Source organism: Macaca nemestrina, chromosome 1 (assembly GCF_043159975.1).
Source record: "Macaca nemestrina isolate mMacNem1 chromosome 1, mMacNem.hap1, whole genome shotgun sequence".
Classification (NCBI taxonomy): Eukaryota; Metazoa; Chordata; class Mammalia; order Primates; family Cercopithecidae; genus Macaca; species Macaca nemestrina.
Window position 1 is genome coordinate 60,768,430 of NC_092125.1, and position 22,060 is coordinate 60,790,489.

The 22,060-nt window shown below is 50.4% G+C and overlaps 1 protein-coding gene across 1 annotated transcript in view; it reads right to left on the reverse strand.

Annotated features, from left to right (window-relative positions):
- LOC105484740 (synaptotagmin 2) overlaps positions 1–16,589 on the reverse strand; it is a 127,819-nt gene extending 111,230 nt beyond the window's left edge. Inside the window, exon 1 of the mRNA XM_011746639.3 lies at positions 16,401–16,589. The gene's annotated coding sequence lies outside the window, so the exon portion shown is untranslated. The remainder of the gene's footprint in view (positions 1–16,400) is intronic.
- Between the last annotated feature and the right edge of the window lie 5,471 nt (positions 16,590–22,060).

Sequence of the window (22,060 nt, forward strand, 5' to 3'; positions counted from 1 at the left end):
ACACTTTTAAACATCCAGATCTCGCATGAACTCAGAGCAAGAACTCACTCATTACCATGAGGAGGACACCAAGCCATTCATGAGGGATCTGACCCCATTACCTAAACCCCTCCCACCCGGCCCCACTTCCAACACTGGGGATCACATTTCAACAAGTGATTTGGAGGGGATGAACATCCAAGCCATATCAGAGTTTTATGCATTTTCTAGCATAAATCCTTAGATATCCCTGGGATACATGTGTAATGGTATCAGATTTGTGTTAGAAAAAAGGAGCTGAATCTATCCTGAGCCCCAGACTGGTGTTCCTGCTGAAAGAATCTAGAAGCTGCATTCTTCACAAGGCTTGGTTGGACTCTTCATTCTCCCTTCAAAATTGAGGGTGGATGGCTGTGGCTTTCTGGCAGGGCAAATGTTCAGCATGTGTAAACAGACCACATATAAAGGAGCTGTTTTAGTAGGCGATGCACAGAATCCTGAATTTAAATGGGCAGCCTGCCCACATGGTGAGGGGTACCTGCCTGTCCTATTGCAGGCTTGACTATCGTAACTGAAGTCTCCTGAGGCTGAATTTACACATATACACACACACACACACACACACACACACACACACCATCCCTGACTCCAGCAATAACATTATGGCACTGATAAAGGAAGGGGTTCCACCCTGCTAAGCCCTATTACGTCCAGCATTATTCACCACCACCACCACCTCCCTCCTCCTTCTCCTCTTCGTTCCTCTTTTTCCTCTTCTTCTCCTTCTTATTCCTCTCTCTCCCCCTCTCCTCTCCCTTCCTCCTCCTTTCCTTCCTCCTCCTCCTCCTCCTCTTCTCCCCTGACACTTTAATACATTTGTATAAGTCAACTGGTTGACAACTGTGCATACCTTCCTCTCTCTAACATGTCTATACTCACTCATATATAAACCCTTGGCTGCAAGAAATCGCGATGGACAGTTTATCTTTTTCTCAATGTCCATCCTATCCCAGACCACTCTTCTCCTTGAGGGAGGTCTCACCCCCTGCTTGGTCTTCTGTTACAATATCTAACCATATTTAGTGTTTGAAAATTCCTCCTTATATCTACCTAAAATCCTTCATGTTATAGGTAAATCCCATACCTTTATGACCTTATGAACCATTTTTCGAAGGTGTAAAGCACCTTCCTCAGTAGAAATGGAAAGCAAGGTGTCATTGGACCTTTTGTAATCTGCAGACAGACACATGCATTAATGCAATACACCCCGCTCACACACACAGGGAGAACCTGCGACCACTGGTAACAACAACAGAAAGTCCAAGAACACAAAGGACCCTTGGGAGGGCATCTGACCCATCCCCTTGATCTAGAGATATAACTGCCTCAGGGCCGCCTGAAGAAAAGGCTTCACAGCAGCCCAATCCCACAACCTCGAGGAACCCATCTCCAGCCCTTGTTTCTAGGTCTGAAACATGAAACTCCCAGGCCTCCCTTAGCCTCCAAACCCAGCCTCCCCAGTTCCCACACTGTCAGCAACTAATACACTTCTCAGAGCCATATTTATATTACAGCAGGACAAGAGAGCAAAGGTGCAATTGAACTCAATTTGATTGAGTGTGACAACTGCACAGTTAGCCACATGTGTCACCGAGAGATGTGAACTGGGGAGAGTTTATGGTCAAAAATTCATTTCCAAGGGGACCTGACATCTTCCTCTCACAGACATCCAGACAGTGCTGACATCAGTGGCAACGTGAGGAGGGGAGATTCATGGATTTGTCTGAGGAAGAGACCTTGTAAGGTCATCCATCACCCCTGCCTCCATGCAAAACACCTCCCTCTGAAAGGCTCTTTCTCTGCCTTTCTGAAACATCTATATGACACTCTCCCTTACACCTCTTTAATCACCTGCCAGTTGTCTCAGTGCTATAAGCAAGAAAACGCTGCCTAATATCGAATCTAAACTCTTCTCGTTGCAGTTCCCAACCACTGCTCTAGCTGCACCTTCAGTGCAGTGACATGTCTCCATCCCTGAGTCCAGACACCCTGGGGATGCATCTGCCATGTGCACTCCTCCATTTGTGATACCATGGTCCCCTGACTCTGGGCTTGCTCTTCTCCTCCTCCCTCTTGCTCTCTGGAATTAGTGGCCTTTTCAACCCTGTTTCTACATTCCTTTCTCAGTCTCCAGTGGAAAAACTATAGTTTGCCTTTGGAAACCTCTAATGTTTTTCTGAGACTCTGGGAAGGGACTTCAGGGATTTTTCCAGTCAAATCTCCTCATTTTACAAAGGATGGAACACAGAAAAGAGAGAAAGTGACAAGTTCACAGTCACCTGGGGAACTAGAGGCAGAGCCAGAAATTCCAGTCCCCTTTACAACCCAAATCATGCCTCCCAGCTCAGAACTCTTCCTATTGACCCTTCCAGGGGTGGTGTAACATACATGCCAGGTGCACACACCCCTGGCAGTGCCAGAGAGTGGACCTGATGCCTCATGAAAAGACCCAGGATGCCTATGGCGGCTGCCCTGAGAGCCCAGGCATCATGGTGGCCATGCACCCACCATGTTCCCCGCCCTGCTAAGCCCCCATTATAAACCCTCAGAGCATTAAGCACTTTTTACTTCATGCCAGTGATCATAATTGTAATTAAATAAACAATCGTGTGATTATTTTGTTTAATGTCTTTGCTTCCCTCTGCCTGTGAGAGGCACGAGGGCCGGAACTGTCTGTTCCGTCTTCATAGCAGTTGCAGTCTGCACAGAGAGCTTGTTCCACGGATGTGTGTTCCTTGGATAAATGAATGAATGGCTGAGTGGTAGCCTAGGGAAATGTGGCCTGAGGCACAGGGGAGCCTGGCCAGTGTCACACAGATAAGAAGCTGCAAGGCCAGGGGTCCCAGCTTCTAGTCCTGGCCCCAACACTGAGGAGGGAGTAGAGGTAATGTCACAAATTTTCCTTCTCTACAGAACTTTGGACACAAAAAAGGCATCTTAGCACTATGGGATGTATTTGAAGCAGGGGTATCAGGTGAGCTCTTCGCATTGGTGCAAAGATTTAATGAGTCTACTTGCTTTCATCCATACCTTTCTTCCCCATCACCCTCTCTCCCACCACCTCTGTCATGAGGACAGTAATCTAAGTCACAAGCTTTGGTCCCAGACACATGGTCTCATTCACCTTCCCACCAAGCCCCCGTTTCTGAGGACAATAGCCTCTATCAATGCTGCCTCCAGACAGTGTACTGCTAACGGCCACAGCTGAGCAAGCTTCACTGAGAGCATTAGCTCCTAATGGCAGATGGCAGCTGCCACAGGGTCTGAAAAGGCAGCAATGGTTGGGGAAGCCACAGGTCCAAAGTCTGCAAGCAAACCACATAACTACAAGGCACTGAGCCAGAACCCAGCCTAGGATCCCACCTGGAGCAGTCCTGAGCCCAGCCGGGAAGTGGCGTGTGGACTAGGAGAGAGGATCAATGTCACCCGAGCAGTCTCCTTCCAGCTGGAGATAAGGCTTCAGGTTCAATTTCATCCTCACTTTCCAAGGAATGTGAGAGAGAGGCACCTCTGCCCATGGGCAACCTGCCAAGAGCCACGTGTGTGGTCTGTTTGCATCTGTGCATGAACTTGTATAAAGTTGTGAGTCTTCCCTACTCTGAGCCGAATGTCCTGACTTGCTGCGAACCTCACACAAGAAGGAAATGTTCTCTGAAAGTAGGGCAATGGCCAAGACCCAGAAGGGGCTGTCTGAGGAATCTGTCCAGTTTATTTGGGAGAGGAAAAGAGCCAGAGCATTGTGTCCCAGGACTCAGGGTCCCAGGGGTCTCAACCTACTTTAGGTGTCCTCACCACTGACACACACAAACACAGACACACACACAGCAACTATGTGTGCTGATGGGTGTGCTGATTAATTTGATTGTAATAATCACCATATAAGGTATATGTATGTCAGATCATTACATTGTGCATCTTGAATATATACCATTTTTATTTGTCAATTACACCTCAATAGAGCTGGAAAAAAGAAAATGTTACATTTATAAAAGAAAACCCTACCCTAGAGAGACTGCTCCGGCCTGCCTCCAAGCACTCCCACATTCACTATTGATTTCTTCCTTGCCGAGAGCTGCCAGGCCCAGGGTCTGTCTGCAACACAGCTCCTTGGTATGGACAGGAGGAGCCAGAGGGAAAGAAAACACGGCTGGGGATGCTGGGAGGGTGAAGGATCAGGGACCCAGTTCCTGCGTTAGCTGGATGACCTCCACAGGGCAGCATCCAGGGTCTCACCACCCCCAACTAAGGGAAGTTCAGTCTGCTCAAGTGACCCCTCTCACCGCAGGGAATACCCTCCCTTTCATCTTTTACCATGTCTAGGTCTTTCCCCAAGCATGGTCTAAAATGGGTGCTAGAAGCAGCCCCTATAGAGAGGCGCCTGGACAGCAGTACAGTGAAGGTTGGCCAAGCTGGAGAAGGAGCCACGTGCCAGGGCAATCAATTACCCAGGCCTGTGCCCGCTGAAGAGCAGAGAGACGTGTGCTCCCCGTTACACCAGGTGTGCCTGGGTAGACACCTGACTTCGTCTGAAGGTGGCTCCTCCACCATCCTGCAAAGCCTCCCTGCCCTTCACTCCACTCATCCTCCCAGGAAGAACTGACCACATTCTCTCAGTGCCAGAGCCACAAAAAGCCACAGAAGAGACATGAGGACTGTCTGGCCTTCCTGTGAAAAGAGCAGCCATCCTTGGAGATCAGGGTACTAAATGTTAACTACAGCAGGCAGGCAGTTGTCTAGGCAGACAGTCCAGACTCTCCATCCAGCTCTCAGCTTTTCTCTGTGGCCTCTGAACTCTATACACCGACCCCTAACTCACTAGGCAGAACAGGAAGGGTGGATAGGAATAGGAAATAGGCATTCAGTACAGCAAGAGGAATGTGGCTAGACACAAGGAAGAACTTCCTCACCGTTAGAGGTCACCAGGGTTAAGGACTGATTTTACTTCCTAGAGATTGTACTTCCCAGCAGGCGACTCTTAGAGGGCCTGCTCAGTGAGGAGTTTTAGGTCCCCTATGAAAGACAGGCTAAGGGAAGCACTTCAGGTCCCCCATTTGTGGAGAATTCAAGTTCTGAGGGGGCTGGGATCCAGGTTTCCTCTGCATCCAGAGTTGTGTGGATAGAACCAGTAACCAAATTGTCCCTTTTTTTTTTTTTTTTTTTTTTGAGACACAGGGTCTTGCTCTGTTGCCCAGGCTGGAGTGCAGTGCAGTGGCATGATCTCGGCTCACTGCAGCCTCAACTTCCTGGGCTGAAGAGATCCTCTCACCTCAGCCTCCCATGTAGCTGGGAATACAAGCATGCCACCACATCCAGCTAATTTTTTTTTATTATTTGTAGAGATGGGGGTCTCGCTATGTTGCCCAGACTGGTCTTGCACTCCTGGGCTCGAGTGATCCTTCTGCCTTGGCCTCTCAGAGGGCTGGGATTACAGGTGTGAGCCACTGCGCCCAGTCTCCAGTGCTAAAATTGAACTGGCACAACCAGCTCTAGAGAGAGTCTCACGAACACCAGCCTGCAGTGGGGCATTCGTCCATGGTCCCCAAACAGCGGACCACCTGACCCCCTTCTCTGCAGTGTGCAGCATGAGCAGGGTGTGGCACGGGGACAGAAAAACTTGAATCTGGATGTCATTCTGCCACCCAATAGCAGTGTCACCTTGGGGATATTTATTTACTTTTCTGGGACTATTTTTCTCTGTAAATAGGGGTAATAGATCACGTGCTCTAAAACTGCATTGTAGTGATAGCTGTATAATGTAAATTTACTAAAAATCACTCAATTGTACACTTAAAGCAGATGAATATTATGATCTATAAATTATACCTCAATAAAGCTCAGGCTTGTTATAAAGATAAAACAAGAGAATATACAGGAAGCTTTTTTATCCAGTGTATGAATATTTGCTGCGTTCCTGCTGTGCAGCACTGGGCTCTGCCAGCTGAGAGGCTCCGTCTAGCATGGTCTCGCATGTCGGTTTTGCCGTGATCACTGCTGAGCTGATTGCTTGCTGTGTATTCTTTGAGAAGTCAAATTCCCTCTCTGGGCCTTGTCTTTAAAATAAAGAGCTGGACTACAAAGTTTTGAAATCTTCAGGAAGCCTCAAACCCCTTCCTTTAAATAGAAGCTTAAGAGAATTCCAGTAGAAGAACCCCAATATGCAAGGCAGATAAACGCAGGGTTGCTCTGGTGCAGGCAGGGGTTGGGGCAGTCGAGGGGGACTCTCCCTAGACACCCCTCTCTCCCAACTCCAAGGAAAGCTCTCCTCCCCAGGCAGCCCTGGAGGGAGCTTCATCCCCAGAGGCCACCTGGAAGCCAGGGGTTAGGTGCTCCCTGGGCTCCCTTCACCCCGTGCAGCTCTAGACTGTTCTGTTCCATGCAGTCCGCCCAGTAAGGCTGCCAGGCTGACCCTGGACTTCTGAGATACAGAGAATGCCCTCAGGTTCTGCCCTGTGACACGAAGCCCGGCACTCTGGAGGAGCATGCGGTCCTTATCAAGCATTCACTGTGTACTCGGCTCCGGGCTGGGCTTCACCGAGGACAGTGGTTCTCAAACCTTTTGGTTCTAAGACCCATTTATTAAGGACCCTCCAAAAGCATTTGCTTATGTAAGTTAGATCCATCTATAGTTACCATATTCAGAATTAAAACTGAGAAATTTCTAAATTAGCTCAAAATACAATAGTAACTCATTACCTGTTAATACAACATATTTAATAAGAAGTAACTATATTTTTCAAGACCAAAAGAAAATCTAGTAGACGTTTTCTCTAGTAAAATATCTAGTAAGAAGGAGGCCTTGTTTCACATCACTGCAAATCCCTTTAACGTGTGGTTTACTAGAAGGTAGCTAGAGTCTTATATCAACTTCAGTGTTTGGTCTGTCTGCAATACGTTACTTTGATTGAAAGATGAAAGAAAATCCAACCTCACTCAGATATGTAACTGGAAAGGGGAGGGGTATTTAATAAAGCCTTTTCAGATCATTGTGGATATTTTTCTTTGATATGACATCAACACTCACCAAGTGGTAGTTTCTTAGATTGGTTTCAGTGGGGAACCTGAAACCTTGCACTTGGAATGCATGTTTGCCTCTGTGCATGATTTTGCGACATCATTTATTTATCATTTGGAAGATACTGGTTTGCCGAATTGTGCAGATCTTTCAAATATTGATGAATTTCATTAAACAATGTTAACCACATCCATTAATATAACCACTGATCTTATCACAAAAGTCCTTTTCATAGTAATATGTGTGAGTTTTCCAAACTTCTAATTTTTGCTTGAAAGCTTGAATTTTATCATTGGCCACAAATACTGTCAATTGTTTTTCTGGAAGTGACAAGCTCACTTCATTCATTTTTGCAAAAATGCCTGCTCAACACCCAAGTCTGAATAACTGGAGTTTGTCGGTTGTTCTTTCAGATAAAATGGTATCCCATGAACAAATGGGATAAATTGAACAAATTGAGTTCAGCCTGCAACTCAAACAGATGCACAGGTGATTGGCATCGTTCACTTGCTTATTTGAGAAATTATTGCGTAATATTTTTGTAAGCAGAAGTACTTTATGTGTACTTCTCATTCCATCACAGAGAATATTAAAAAGATACAGAATCAAGGTTCAATATAATTATAATCTTTGCTGCTTCATGAAAAGAAGACATTCTTAAGTGAAACCGGCATTTCGTTATTTACCAGTTACTTTGCTTAGCGGGTGTGTGGTGTGGAAGAACACAAAGACAGGTGCAGTGTGATACTACTACCTTGATTCACGTTAAGGTGCCAGTAGCTTCACCCACCACTGCTTTAGCACCATCAGTGTCAAGCATGGGAATGGCAAATAACTTTAGTGTTATCATGAAAACTGCTTTGACCTTATGGACCCCCCTGAAAATTCTTAGGGACTCCCAGGGACCCGTGGCCCGCATCTTGATTACTGCTGTAAGAAAAACTTCACAAGGGCCTGTTCCCTGCACGTTACTGTCTCCATTTTCAGCTGAGGATCCCAAAGTTCAGAAAGTTTAAGTAACTTGTCCAGGGACACATGGGCAGGAAGTGGCAGTCTTGGTTTGAACCCAGGCCATCTAACTCCCAGTCACACACATGCTGTTTCGGTTATGCCCTATAGAACATGCAAATATGGGAGCCTCTCCTCTCCCCCTTCCCCATTGCCTCACCTCCTGAGGTCTTTGGGGCTCATCACCTACTCCAGGGGAGGCGCAAAGACACCTCCCAGCCTTGCAGTGGTGAGGATCTGGGATTCTATTACTGTCTGCCCCAGGGCACCCCTGCCACCCTCTACCAGTAGGAGACCTGATGGGGGCAGAGCATGCCTCCCTGGGAAGCCTCAGACGTCTGGGGCTGGCTTGCCAATGGCAGGCTCAGTTCTTGATGCTTCCCTGCCTCCTGCAACAGCAGCAGCAGCAGCCAGCACAGTTCCCAGCATCAAAGAGCTAATCCAATTTCTCAGCTGTGCTTCCCCCTTCGCCTCCTGCAATGCCAGGATTGATTTGGAACCAGGGCAGCCTTATTAAAGTGATGCCTTTTCCTCCTCGTGGAGAGTCAGACTGGGAGAGGGAGCCCTCCCACAGCCAATTAACTCCATGCTTCCTGCTAACACTGATCCTAGCCACAGCCACCCTTGAGATTCCTGGGGTTTACCTGTAACTCTTCTTGGCTCCTAGTGGTGAGGATGGATTTCCGTCCTAGGTCTGCTTCCCTCCAAGACCCCAGAGCACTTAACCAATAGGTTCTTGTTCATCCTTCCTGTACTCCTAGAGTGTTGCCTGGGTGATCCCCTCTCCTCCTGCTTTCAGGCCTCTATCCCCATCTCCTAATATCCCATCTCAGTCCCTGTGACTGGGCAGGTCACTTGGTCCATCTGAGTTGATACAATGAAAGATCCATGGCAGACAATGAAAATGGGAGGCCAGACAGCCCCAACAGGGACAGAGGTAAAACCCGTGCATTTGTTAAAGGGGCTTTTCTCCAAATCAACACAGGAGGCAGAAGACAAGGAGGGTCCTCAGAGACCTCCACCACCCTCAGCCCAGGCCCCCTTCCTTGCAGCTTCACAGCCCTCCTCTAATGTAGGGAGTTAAGGTGTAGCAGAAGCAGGGGAGGTCCCACTCCAGAAAATGCTTCCTTTCTATAAACAACCTAAAAACTGCTTCCCCAGTCACTTTGTAGAAGAGGAAGGACATCCCAGCACATCTGGACCATTAGTTCAGACTGGAATCAATGGTGAGGAAGAGAGATTTCTCTCAAACCATCCAGCCCTTAGGGAGCAGAGGTTCTCTGAGAAGGTCTTTGGAGCTCAGAGCACTGGCTGACCTTGGGGAAGCCATTTCTGGTCTGGAAGGGAAAAAATGAACACCACCCCTTTGACACCCCCCACCCCTGCCCCTGACCATACACATGGCCCTACCCAGCTCGGCCCTGCACTAACACAAATGCCTCATTTGACTTCAGAGGAAAATGAAGCTAAGAGTAGGAATGAGAAAGGCAGTAAAAAGAAGCCGGGGGGTGGGGGGACCAAGTGGGGAGGGGGAGATGAAGGTACAAGGTACCCTCTCCTCTCTCTCACATGCACACTACTGCAGGTGGTTACAACTCTCTTCTCTGTTTCTCCACAGCTGAGCAGGAAACCGGGAGAAGAGCCCTTCTCCCCTGCAGCCTCTCCCTCTTGGCCTCCATCACCACTCTCCCAACCCCTGCCAAGCCCTGCATCTGATCCTACATGAGCTAAAGAAGCAGAAGGTCCAGAGGCAGCCTGTGATTTTTGGCTCAGTCACCTCTTACAAATACAATGGGCTGCTGGGCTCGCCCTAACCCTGCATCACCCCAGGCTGTTCCTTCAGTCTATTTGGGTATGGAAAGGGTTAAGCTCCTCCCATCCCCTCCCTCCCTCATCCCATTTCTCCATTCACTTCTATTTTCCCATCTGCCTAGTGCCAAGCTCACAGTTACAACCACTTACACCCTGTATTAAGATGCATGGAATAGCAATGGGTAAATTCCATCACTAATTGCAATATTCCCTAATTACTAAATTCCAGAGCCACTGTATCAACCCAATTATGGGAAGTTCTGCCAGAGTTCTCCATGGTCTGAGGACTCCCTGCCTTACTGAGAGGCACCTGACAAATGCCTCAGGGGAGCTTTCCTGACTCCCCACCCAGCTACTGTCCTTCCCTGGTCCCAGCCTGTCCAGTAATGAGGCCCTTGGGCTTCTAGTTTCTCTGCAGGGGAAGGGAGGAAGTGAAGAAAGTTTTGCGATTGAGGAAAGCCTTGTGTTGACAAGCAGCTATCCTGGAGTTGGAGAGCATCTGGGAGTCCTGTCACTCTGCACCAGCTACCGCCAGCGCTCCCAGCTTCAGAGCTCTACTTTGGGGGCTGGGGGGACCCAGGAGAGGAGGAGGAACCACATGCCCTGGCCCTGGGGAGTGCCCAGGCTGATAGAGGAGACATGGTTATTTTGAGTTCCCCCTTTACATCCCAGGTGCCTTTTACAGACTAGGTGCTTAGTGCATTGGAGTGGAATGTGGAGGAAAAGCGGAGAGGAAAGTAGGAAACAAGGAAGGAATAGGGTGCTCTGGCTCAGGCTGATTTTAGACTCTGGCTGCACCTGCATGCAAGGGTTGACTTTTGGGCTGTGAGTCCCATAGGGATCTGACTTCTCAGGTCTGGAGTCTCCAAAGGAGTGAAGCAGTCACACACCAACTAACTCCCATTCTCCCTGCCTTTGCAAGGAGCCCTCCTCCCCAGCCCACCCCTAGGACCCTGAATACACATATATACACACACATGCACACACACATGGCCACTGGGCTTCAGAGGAGTCATTTAATTGCCAAGTTGGAACCTGCAGGGGCTTTTGGTGCTGATGACATCAGCATGCCATCACAGATAGGGCTGCTGAGGCTGGAGCTGGTCCGGATTCAGCAGGGCGTCCCATCATGCACTCAAGACGGCCCACCCTGAGGCCTCCCTCCTTGTTTCAGAGCAGGTGTTCCTGAAGGAGGTGCCAGAGCCCTTATGGGGAGCCCAAGGAAACCCAACACCAGGGAGGGAGAGTTGATTCAATTCCTCCAAGGAATCACTGCCTAATTTTTGTAAAGGCTGCTGCTTGATTTCAATCACCCAGCCTCCTGCTTCTACTCAATGCGTTAGCGGCCTCATCCCAAGGACCCGTACCTGTATTCTCGGGCTCCATTTGCCATAGGTAGAGCTGGTGAGAAGGGGCGAGGAGAGGAGGAAGGGTTCTGACCACTCAGCTGCCGTGGCCTGAAAGGCCCCCCCAAAGCACCTATGATCTGGGGATTTTGAACAACCACACAACTTCTCTGGGCCTTTGCCCCTTCATTGTAAAGTGGGACAGCGATGGCACAGCCGAGGACTGCAGTGATGAGAGCTTGACCGCCCTTGCGAGCCGCTCTATCCTGCAGCAGGTGAGCGGGAGGCACAGGGAGTGGGGCAGGGAGGAGCTCCAAGGTTCCCTGTTGTGCAGGACCCACGCTGGCTTTGCCCTTTCTTATGCCTGATGCTTAGTGTTACTGACAGCAAAAGCTGAAATCCTGAGGTCCCCAGCTAAAGTGGCCAAAGAAGGACCTCTCCTGACTTTACAGCAGCAGGTAACTCCCCTTTCTTTCAGATTTGGAGGCTCCTTGGCCATTTTAATGGACCCAGCTACTCACATCCTACTTCCCTAATTGTGAGGGGCCTTCAGAAGCTAACCTCCTCCCTGGCACTCAGCCAGCGGGGACTTGATCCTCATCCGAAAATTATCCAAGGAGGAAGCTTCTACAATATCTACTGCTTGTCCTGGATGTGGGAGTCCTTTTTATTTTTTGATACTGGATCTCACTGTCTTCCAGGCTGGAGTGAAGTGGCATGACCATAGCTCACTGTAGCCTCGGCCTCCTGGGCTCAAGCGATCCACCTGCTCAACCTGGTGTGCCCAGCTAATTTTTAAATTTTTTGTAGAGACAGGGTCTCCATATGTTGCCCAGCCTGCTCTGGAATTCCTGGGCTCAAGAGGTCCTCCCACCTCAGCCTCCCAAAGCGCTGGGATTACAGGCGTGAGCCACTGCATGTGGCCTGGGGAGGCCCTCTGGATGTTTAGTTTTAGACCCAGCCTCTCTAGGGGAGTGGGCTGGCAGCTAGGTGCTCCCCTGACCTCCAGGCTCACAGTGACTGTCAGGTCCCTCTGGGCCTGGATCCAAATTTACCCATCACTCTGGCTACTTCCTCGAACCGTCAGTTCCAAAGATGAAAATGAAGGATTGCTGGGACAAATCCTTCCCAGAAATCAAGCTTTGGCAAGAAACGACTCATTAGGCATAAAGAAGAACTGTCGGGTGAGGGGGATGAAACGCGGGAATGACCACCAAGACATGATGGCAGCTCCTTCCCTTGAGTTTTAAGAATATCAAAGGTGGACAATGCTCCCTCCAGCTGGAGCACCCAAGACAGTGTTGTGTGTGTGGGCAGGAAAAGGAGCACACAGGACGCCAAAGGATGGAAAGCAGTTTCGCGGCACTCCTCCTGCGCCAGGCACAGTTCTACACGCTTTACAGGAATTAACCCATTTCATCCTCACCAAGAACAACCTACATCATAGTTACAAATTTTAGCTCCATTCTACAGATGGGAAGACTAAGAAACAGAGTGTGACTGACCTGCCCAAAATCACAGCAAGTGGCAGAACCAGGATGAACCCCAGCAATCTGGCTGTAGTCACTATGCTGCCACTTAGAAAAAATCTCTGACTTGATGTTTCTCCAATGAAACTATGTTATTTGTCACAGGCTTCTGGAGCCCAGGAGAACCCGTAACTGAATCCCAGCTTCTCTAGCCTGGCTTCTCTGACTGAATGGAAGACGAAGAATCGGCTTGTTGCCTATGGATGGATTATTCATGTGGGGAATTTAGAAATGCATCTGCCTGGTGGGCCAGGGGCTACTTCTAAAATAACACAAATAGTTATCAGTTCTACAATACTACCCTGAGAGTTAAGCATTATTACCTCTGTTTGACAGAGAAAACTGTGCAGACATTGTCAGGTCATCCTGTTACATGCTCTCAAAGCATCCTACACATCTTCATAACTCTCGGCACAGTCATGATGAATTCTTTATGTAATTATTTAATTGTGTGGTATTCACTAGATTGTAAGTGCCACAAGGGCAGGAAGCAGGTCTGTTTTGTTCCCCCCTGAATCTCCATTGCCTAGCATAGATTCTCAAAATGCAATAGTGGCATGAATGCAGAACGGATGCTGAGTGGCTCAGTAACATGTGTAGGGCCTGCCACTGTGCTCACTCCCCACCCAGAGAGACTACAACAGTGGCACACGGTAGGTACGCACTAATAAAATACTTGTTGCAAATAAGGTCTCACACTTTGTACTTGGCACCCCCGGAATTTGAACCCAGGCCTGTCTAGCTCCTGGCCTCTTCTTTGGTGCTTCGTATTTAACCACCGCACTGAGTAAATCCCCCCACCCCATTGCTCTCTCTGGCTTGCTGTTCCAGTCCTTAAAGAGTATCCCCACCACCCTGGACCTTCAGTGATGTCTGGCTTCAGCTAGGACCTGCCTAGATCAGGAAAGTCCACAGAGCAAATCCCAAAGCCAAGTGAAGTAGTGTTTCTACTCATCTGCAGCCTCAATTCATCCACGAGGATGTTTCTGTCCAGGGAAGGGAATGACAGCCATTCTTCCAGCCAAATGAACCCCAACCTCCTCCCACTCTGTCCTCACTGTCCTCTGTCCCCCTGCTTCCAGTGCACTCACTGCCCCCCAATCTACTCTACCCACAGAGGGAGGCATAGGCCTGTCAGAGAAGAAAAAAGGAGACCCCACTGAGATAGCACAAAGTTCAGATGGAGGCAGAAAGAATGACTAGAGGTCAGGCTTGCCTAGGGGCTGGGGAACACTGGGATAGCATGGTCCCCAGGGGGGCTTGAGAAGGGCAGGGAAGAGGCTTCTCCAGCTACCTCCAAAGCCCACCCCCAGGTTTCTGCAGTATCATAGACAGCCCTGTCACACCTGCCTGGAAGCTGCCTAAGGGTAGAAGGAATAGAATGAGCTCCAGCTGCAACGTGAGGGCAGGAGAGCTCAGACCCAGCTCCAAAAAGGGTCTCCCGGGCCCTGCGAGGTCTTCAGCAAGGTACATGCTTTGCCCAGGTGAAACCAGTTTCAGTCCTAAATTGAAACCAGTTGCAAGCTTCTCTAGGTGAAAGGTCAACGTTTACAAACACCAACACTTTTTGCTTCCCCTGGTCCTGTTCTGTGGATGTCAGACCCCAAAGCTGAAAAAGAAATGTTCTTGCATAATCACCCCCTTCCCTCAAAAGAAAACCCAAGTTCCCTGGACACAAGCTCCCGGACTGCAGAACAAAGCAGACTCACAGCAGAGAGGTCTGGTCTCTCTTCCTCCAGGGGAAGGTGGGCCAGGTCTGTGTGAGGCTATAACCTAGACACTTTCCTCTGCCTCCCTCTCCTCCTCCTCTGGCAAGGCGAGGAGGGGAAAAGGTAAGGATTAAGCCCAAGAGGTCTCCAGAAAAAGCCAGGCCTCTTGGGGGAGTCCTAGAGGGTGAAGCCAGGGATCTGCCTGGCAGCCAAGCAGAGCAGAGGGGCCACCCTGAGGGAAAGGTGGTTCAGTCAGGGTTCAGCGGGCACTGGCCATTTTCCAGGGGCATGGGAGGGGACGGGTGGGAGCTGGACTCCCTAGGCCACAGTGTGCCTGGCGTGGACCCCTGACGCTGACTCACCCCCAGGGCCCTGACACTCGCTGCAGCTTGCAGTGCCTGCCAGGCTACTGCTCTCGTTCCACAGGACCAGATGCCAGGCACGTCCCACTGCATCAGTGCCACCCTGCCCCCTTCCACCTGTCACTTGGGCCTGCCTTAGGAGCCCTGGGCATGGCTATTTTTTTCAGCACCTCTGCTGGTCACAGAGATGTTTCTAGCAGCCCCAAAGCTGGCCTTGGTCCTAAGTAGGGAGAGATGGTTGAAAGGATTAAGGGCTTCCCTGATTCTCACTGTCACCCCCTCTAATGAAGTGCCAGGTTATGGGGAGCTGGATAGATTGGATGGAAGACAATCTATTCCACCTGGGAGAGACCCCTCAGGGCGGCAGCAGTAGGGGAGGGAGAAGGGCACCGTTTTGCTTTCCAGGTCAGACCCCAGTTCACCTTTCTGGCTTCCTGGGCGCTCCCAGATCCTAAGGACTTCCTCCCCCTCATAAGCCAACCCAACCTGGGCTACCTGCCCACTGAGCCTCTGTCCTTCCCTCCCCACTGCAGTGGCCCCTCCTGGGCCAGCGCCTCCTCTGTCCTTGCACTCTCTTCGTCCTGCTGCGGGGAGAGCACCTACTCTACCACCTCAGCCAGCGTAGGGGAGGACACTGCCCTGCCAGGAGAGACCCCACCAGCCGTGGGCCGGGGGTGTCCTGGAGGCACCTGTGGAATGTGGGGATGAAAAGGGAGAAGGAGACAGGAGGAGGGAGCCTGGCTTAGTGGGATGGGAAAGGATAAGGCTCGTCTTTTTAGTTGAAAAATAAAAACCCTATGCCCCAGAGGTGGGAAAAGGAACACAGGCAGGGGAAGGGGGAACCCCAAACGGGAAAGATACATGGAAGAGTCCAGAAAAGGGAGTCGGGTTGTCAGCACCCGCCAGGCTGCGAGCCCAGCCCTGGGGACAGAGCTAAAGCAGGGACGGGGCATCCTAGGTCGTGCTGAGTCATGAGATTTGGAGAGAGGTGAGGGGCGCCTCTATACCCTTCTTGGGCCCCTGCCCCAGCTCCTCGTGCCCATTGCTTCCAGATGGCCCCTGCAGTCTGTCTCCCCAACCTCTCCCTGACCCAGGGTCTCCGGCTCTTAGTGCTCAGACCTCCCCCCATTTCCCACGACGGCGGTGCCAGGGGTCCCCGAAGCTTGAGGCTGGGGCAAAAGAACCTTCCTTGGAGACCGCTTGGGCGGGCGGGGGCTGGGCTAGACGCGAGTGGGGGCGTCCCAGGGAAAGGAGAGAGGGGCGGGGGCGCGTCGCCCGCCCCTCTCTGCAGCAACTCGCGGGGAGACCGCGGGAGGAAATCTGCCCCCAGCCAGCCCCAGTCCCTCAGAGAAGCCGGCTCCTCGCCCCTCGGGTCCGGCTCCCCTAGACGAACCTTCCATCCGGACGCTTCCAAACTCCCCCAAAGGACTGTGCGGACTCCCGGCCCCCTTGGCCTCAAACTTCCTCAACCCCACTCACCTCTCGGGAGCCAGACCACCCCGTGGCCCCTCGACTCAGTAGCAGGAAACGAGAAACTTTGGAGAGGGAGGTCCGTGCCCCCACCGGCGGGGGTGTGGACTTACCGGAGAGCGACCCGAAGGAGGCGGGAGAGATCCGGGGTCCCCGATGTTAGGGGGCGTCGGGCCGCAAGGACGCGGCGCTGGCGACGGTTTCGCAGGGGCGCCCGTTCCCCTGGGGCGCGGAGTCCCCGCTCCGCCGCTGCCCCAACTCGGCTCCGAAGTGCCTTTGCCGCAAGACTTGCTGAGCTTAGCAGTCTGCGCCGAGGCGGCGGAGGGAGGGGGCCTGATCGATGAGCGCGCGCTGCAAGCGCTGCAGTGAGGGGAGGAGACCTAGCGGCGCGGGAGGGCGGGGACCGAGGCGGAGGAGGCCCGGAGGAGGCGGAGGGCGGGCCTGACCCCCCGGGACGGGTCCTCTCTGCGCAGCCCCCCAGGCGCTCGGCGACCCCGCCTCCTGCTCAAGGTCGAGGAGGCGGTTTCCCCAGCGGGAAGGCGAACGGGAAAGGGGCTCCATCCTCCCCACCCCAGAGGGCCGGTCTCTTTTCGAGTCAGCTCCTTCTCTCCCACTTCCCGAACCCACCGCAGCTCATGGCTAAATTATTGGGCTCAGGAGCCCCCTTCCCCTGGCCATTTTGGGATCCCTGAGCCCCTAGCCTCCGCTTCTCCCGTCCCCGCTTAGGTCACCGCTACCTATAGTGGCCACCTGGATGGTGGTGCTTCTGAGCCTAAAGGATGGGTGAGAAAGAGGAGGATGCTTGGGAGAAGACAGCGGGGCCTGAGGCCTATGGAAATAGAACGGCGGAGGGGAGAGGAAGAACTGCAGGGTGGCAAGGAGAGAGGAGCTGGAAGGCGGTGGAAAGAAAAGGAGGACGCTACCGGTTATTAAAGACAAGGTGTTCACACATGTTAGTTTGCTTAAGACGTAAGACATCCTTTTAAAGTGGGCATTTTGGTTGGGCAGTTTGCAGGTGGGGAAACAGTCCCTGAATGGTGCGTTGGGCCAAGGAGCTGCAGAGAGTAAGTGGTGGCATTTCGGAAGGGCCTGCGGGAACGAGAAGGGTGGCAAGGGCAAAGTGGAGCCTTTCCTAACCTACCTAGGAACTGCCAGGGCAGCACGAGGACTTCCTTACAGCACAATTTGAATATCCACTTTAACTCTTTTGTAGTTAACTTTGGTTTTTTTTGTTGTTGTTGTTTTATTTTTTTTGAGGCGAGTCTCACTCTGTTACCCAACCTGCAGTGCAGTGGCGTGATCTCGGCTCACTGCAACCTCTGCTCCTGGGTTCAAGGGATTCTCCCGCCTCAGCCTCCCGAGCAGCTGGGATTACAGACGTGCGCCATCGCACCCGGCTAATTTTTGTATTCTTAGTAGAGATGGGGTTTTGCCATGTTGGCCAGGCTAGTCTTGAACTCCTGACCTCAAGGGATCCACCCACCCTGGCCTCTCAAAGTGCTGGGATTACAAGCGTGAGTCACTGCGCTTGGCCTGGAGTTAACTTTTTTTTTTTTTTTTTTTTTTTTTTTTTTTTTTTGAGACGGAGTCTTGCGCTGTCGCCCAGGCTGGAGTGCAGTGGCCGGATCTCAGCTCACTGCAAGCTCCGCCTCCCGGGTTCACGCCATTCTCCGGCCTCAGCCTCCCGAGTAGCTGGGACTACAGGCGCTGCCACCTCGCCCGGCTATTTTTTGTATTTCTTAGTAGAGACGGGGTTTCACTGTGTTAGCCAGGATGGTCTCGATCTCCTGACCTCGTGATCCGCCCATCTCGGCCTCCCAAAGTGCTGGGATTACAAGCGTGAGTCACTGCGCTTGGCCTGGAGTTAACTTTTATAGTAGGACTGTAGCATCCTGCCTCGCTTTTGGGTACAAAACCATACATGGACTGAGGTCAGTCTTCAATACACACTTGGTGAGTGAGTGAGAGGTGGAATGAATGCAATAGGAGGAGATGCAAAGAACAAGTGGGATTCAGGCTTGAGGGAGAGAAGAGGCAGTGGCGGGCACTTTGCAGATCACTGTGCCAATAATACCAGGTGTTACTGGCAGACCATCCCAGTTGGAGACTATCCCCAGTTTGGCTTGCCTCAGAGCAAGGCGGAAAGTGACTGCCACCTCAGTGGATGTTACAAAAGAGGTGGGGGAAGACTTCTGGGGAGTCCTCAATCAGACTGAAGCTGTGCCCACAGCCCCTGAGGCACAGAGGTCCTCCCCGTTCACCTGTGGAGCAATCATAACAAGGGCAGTGGAGGAAGTGGGGAGCCAAGTTACAATGGACTAGGAATGAGACCTTCACAGCCAAAGAGGGTACCCACCACCCCCACCCTTAGCCAGGACTTGTTGCTTCCCCAAAGGGGCTGGCTCTACTCTATTCGCTCCTTCCTACTCCCCATGCTGACAGTATCTGCATGACTCCAGCCAGAAAGAGGGCTGCAGCCTCCTTGCACACAATCAAGCCCAGCGAACTGGCCTGATGCGCTTCAACTTTTCCACGGCAGCAGACTCAGCTGCCTACTGTTCTGATCAAAGCCTTTGTCAATCTGGTGCCCCAACTTCTTCTCCTAAGCACGTCAGAGGAAGCCAGCCTGCCTTCCCAGGCTATTAGGAGAGTCAATGCTGCAATCAATTTGGTTAAATGAAAAATGTGGTATCCCTGGCTACGGCCTTAATGTTCTTTTAATTCATCAGGACCAGTAGTGTCTGGGTTACAAACCTAATCAGGAGCTCAGCATCCTTCTTGCTTATTCCCCCAGGCTTCGGGAGCTGGAAGAGGAAAGAATGGAAAAGACATCCACCCCATCCACGCCCAGCCTATTATTAGATACTTTGCTTTTCAACTGTTCATCATTGTAGAAAGATGAGCCTCTGGTATCTTAGACCAACATCACTCAATTGCAGGCCCATCCAGGGCCATCAGGGCAATCCCTCTGCTTCCATGCAAGGTCATTCGGAACCCACAAAAGGTGGGGGAGGGCTGTCTAACACTGAGAGTTATTTAGGAAGAAAGTCTACAACTCCCTGATGACATTGTTTTACCACTTTCTGCTGAATAGAGTGCTTCCTGGTGGCTTCATTTTCTGTTTTTTTCTAGGGAGTAGAAAGAAGAGAGCAGGGAACTGCAGCATCTTGCCCCTGTCACAGCTTTTCCTGGAGATTGAAAGCCCCTGTACTTTTTTCCTGCCTGCCACCCACCTTCTGCTTAAATAATTCCCTTTTCGTCCATCCTTGATCATAGGTCCACTAGCACTTGCACTACCTCACACTTGGATTGTTTCCCTGATGTTCTGGTCAGGTCTTTGTCCTTGCAAACTTGTTCCAGGCCCTGCTGTCGTCATTAGAGCAAACAGAAACGAGCTGGGACAGGAGAGCGAGTCTTCATCACCGCTGACCCTGGCCAGCTCCCATTTTCTGCTTTCTCTTGACACACACAGAAACAAACACCTCTTCAGAAAGCTGTTGTTCTCTCCCTCTCACCCCTTGCACATACCCATATTATTTTTCCAGAGCAGTTTGTATTGTTCCTGACAATTAAGCAAACAATGACTAAACTCTCCTCTGAAACATGCCTGCTCTACTGGTTGTAACTGAGTAAATGGTTCTTAAAAGCTTACAGCTGGGCAAAGTGGCTCATGCCTATAATCCCAGCCCTTTGGGAGGCTGAGGCCAGCAGATCGCAAGGTCAGGAGTTTGAGACCATCCTGGCCAATATGGTGAAACCCCACCTCTACTAAAAATACAAAAATAAGCCAGGTGTGGTGGTAGGTGCCTGTAATCCCAGCTACTCAGGAGGCTGAGGCAGGAGAATCACTTGAAACCAGAAGGCAGAGGTTGCGGTGAGCTGAGATCATACCACTGTACCCCAGCCTGGGCAACAAGAGTGAAACTCCGTCTCAAAAAAAAAAAAAAAAATTACATGCAATTCCTATCACTAAAGATCTTGGTTTTCTTCTTCTAATCTAATTTTGTAGACATACCAAGCTTAAATGTATTTTAACTTTTATTTAAATTACCCTCTACTCTAGCTCCACTGAGCTATTTACATTTCCCTAAGCCACATAACAGTAGCTACCTATTTTGCTAAGGCCCTGCTCAGTGTTTATAACCATTATACTACTTACTCTTCAATAATACATGTCTGGCCAGGTGTAGTGGCTCACACCTGTAATCCCAGCACTTTGGGAGACTGAAGCAGGCAGATCACCTGAGGTCAGGAGTTTGAGACCAGCCTGGCCAATATGGTGAAAACTCATCTCTACTAGAAGTACAAAAATTAGCCAGGCATGGTGACGGGCACCTGTAATCTCAACTATTCGGGAGGCCGAGGCAGGAGAATCACTTGCACCTGGGAGGCAGAGGTTGCAGTGAGTTGAGATCGTGCCACTGCACTCCAGCCTGGACAACAAGAGTGAAACTCCATCTCAAAAAAATAATAACATATTTCATACTGCAGTCAACTTTTAGATACCCCATGAAATACTTTCCTTTTTTTATTCTTTTATCTTCTTTATTTTACTTTATTTATTTTGAGATGGGGGTCTTGCTGTGTCACCCAGTTTGAAGTGCAGTGGCACAATCAGGGCTCACTGCAGCCTTGAGGCTCAAGTGATCCTCCTGCCTCAACCTCCCCAGTAACTGGGACTACAGGTATGCACCACCATGCCCCATTAATTTTTTAATTCTGGGTAGAGACAGGGTCTTTCTCTGTTGCCCAGGCTGGTTTTGCATTCCCGGACTGAAGCAATCCTCCCACCTCGGCCTCCCAAAGTGCTGGAATTACAAGCGTGAGCCACTGAACCTGACCCCAAAATGCTTTCAATACAGAAGACATGAACTGATCAGACGTGGGGAAAGAAATCAAACATGAGCAAAATAAAGATAAATATCATATATCATATAATCTACATGATATCTTAGGTTTTAATTAAAAAAGAAAAACCCTAGTCTTCTAACAGGCAGTGAAGGCCAACTCTTCCAAAAAGCTGATTAAGTGGACTATAATTATTTCTTCTCTATGCAGTGAACAAAATAAAAACGAATAACTCTGAGCTCAAATAAAACTTTTAAATACAACAGAATGGGGAAGACAGGGGACTACTGGATCTATAACATTATATTCCTAGAGGGGAAGATTTTTTAAGTTTTCAAGACCATCTCTGGCATATGGAAGAAAGTCACTAGGATGCAAATAATAATCACAGAATTTCATCAAATCCCAGGAGCTAAAGAATATCATTAGGACCTCGTCTTTTCTTTCTTTTTTTTTTTTTTTTTTTTTTTTTTGAGCCCAGGCTGGAGTGCAGTGGCACGATCTCGGCTCACCGAAAGCTCTGCCTCCTGAGTTCACACCATTCTCCTGCCTCAGCCTCCCAGTAGCTGGGACTATAGGCGCCCACCACCACGCCCGGCTAATTTTTTGTATTTTTTACTAGAAACGGGGTTTCACCATGTTAGCCAGGCTGGTCTCGAACTCCCGACCTCGTGATCCACCCACCTCAGCCTCCCAAAGTGCTAGGATTACAGGCATGAGCCACCGTGCCCGGCGGACCTCGTCTTTTCATGTAGTAACAATGATTGTTTTTCCTTCTCAGATTCAAAGGGAATAATAACCTACAACACCAGAGCAGACCCTTCTTCCTTCTGCAGTGAAGTACCAGTCACAGTTTTATGTCCCAGGTAAGTTTCGCTGAGCCTCAGTTTTCACCCCTTCATAGAAGAGAAGGTTCTTCTGAGGC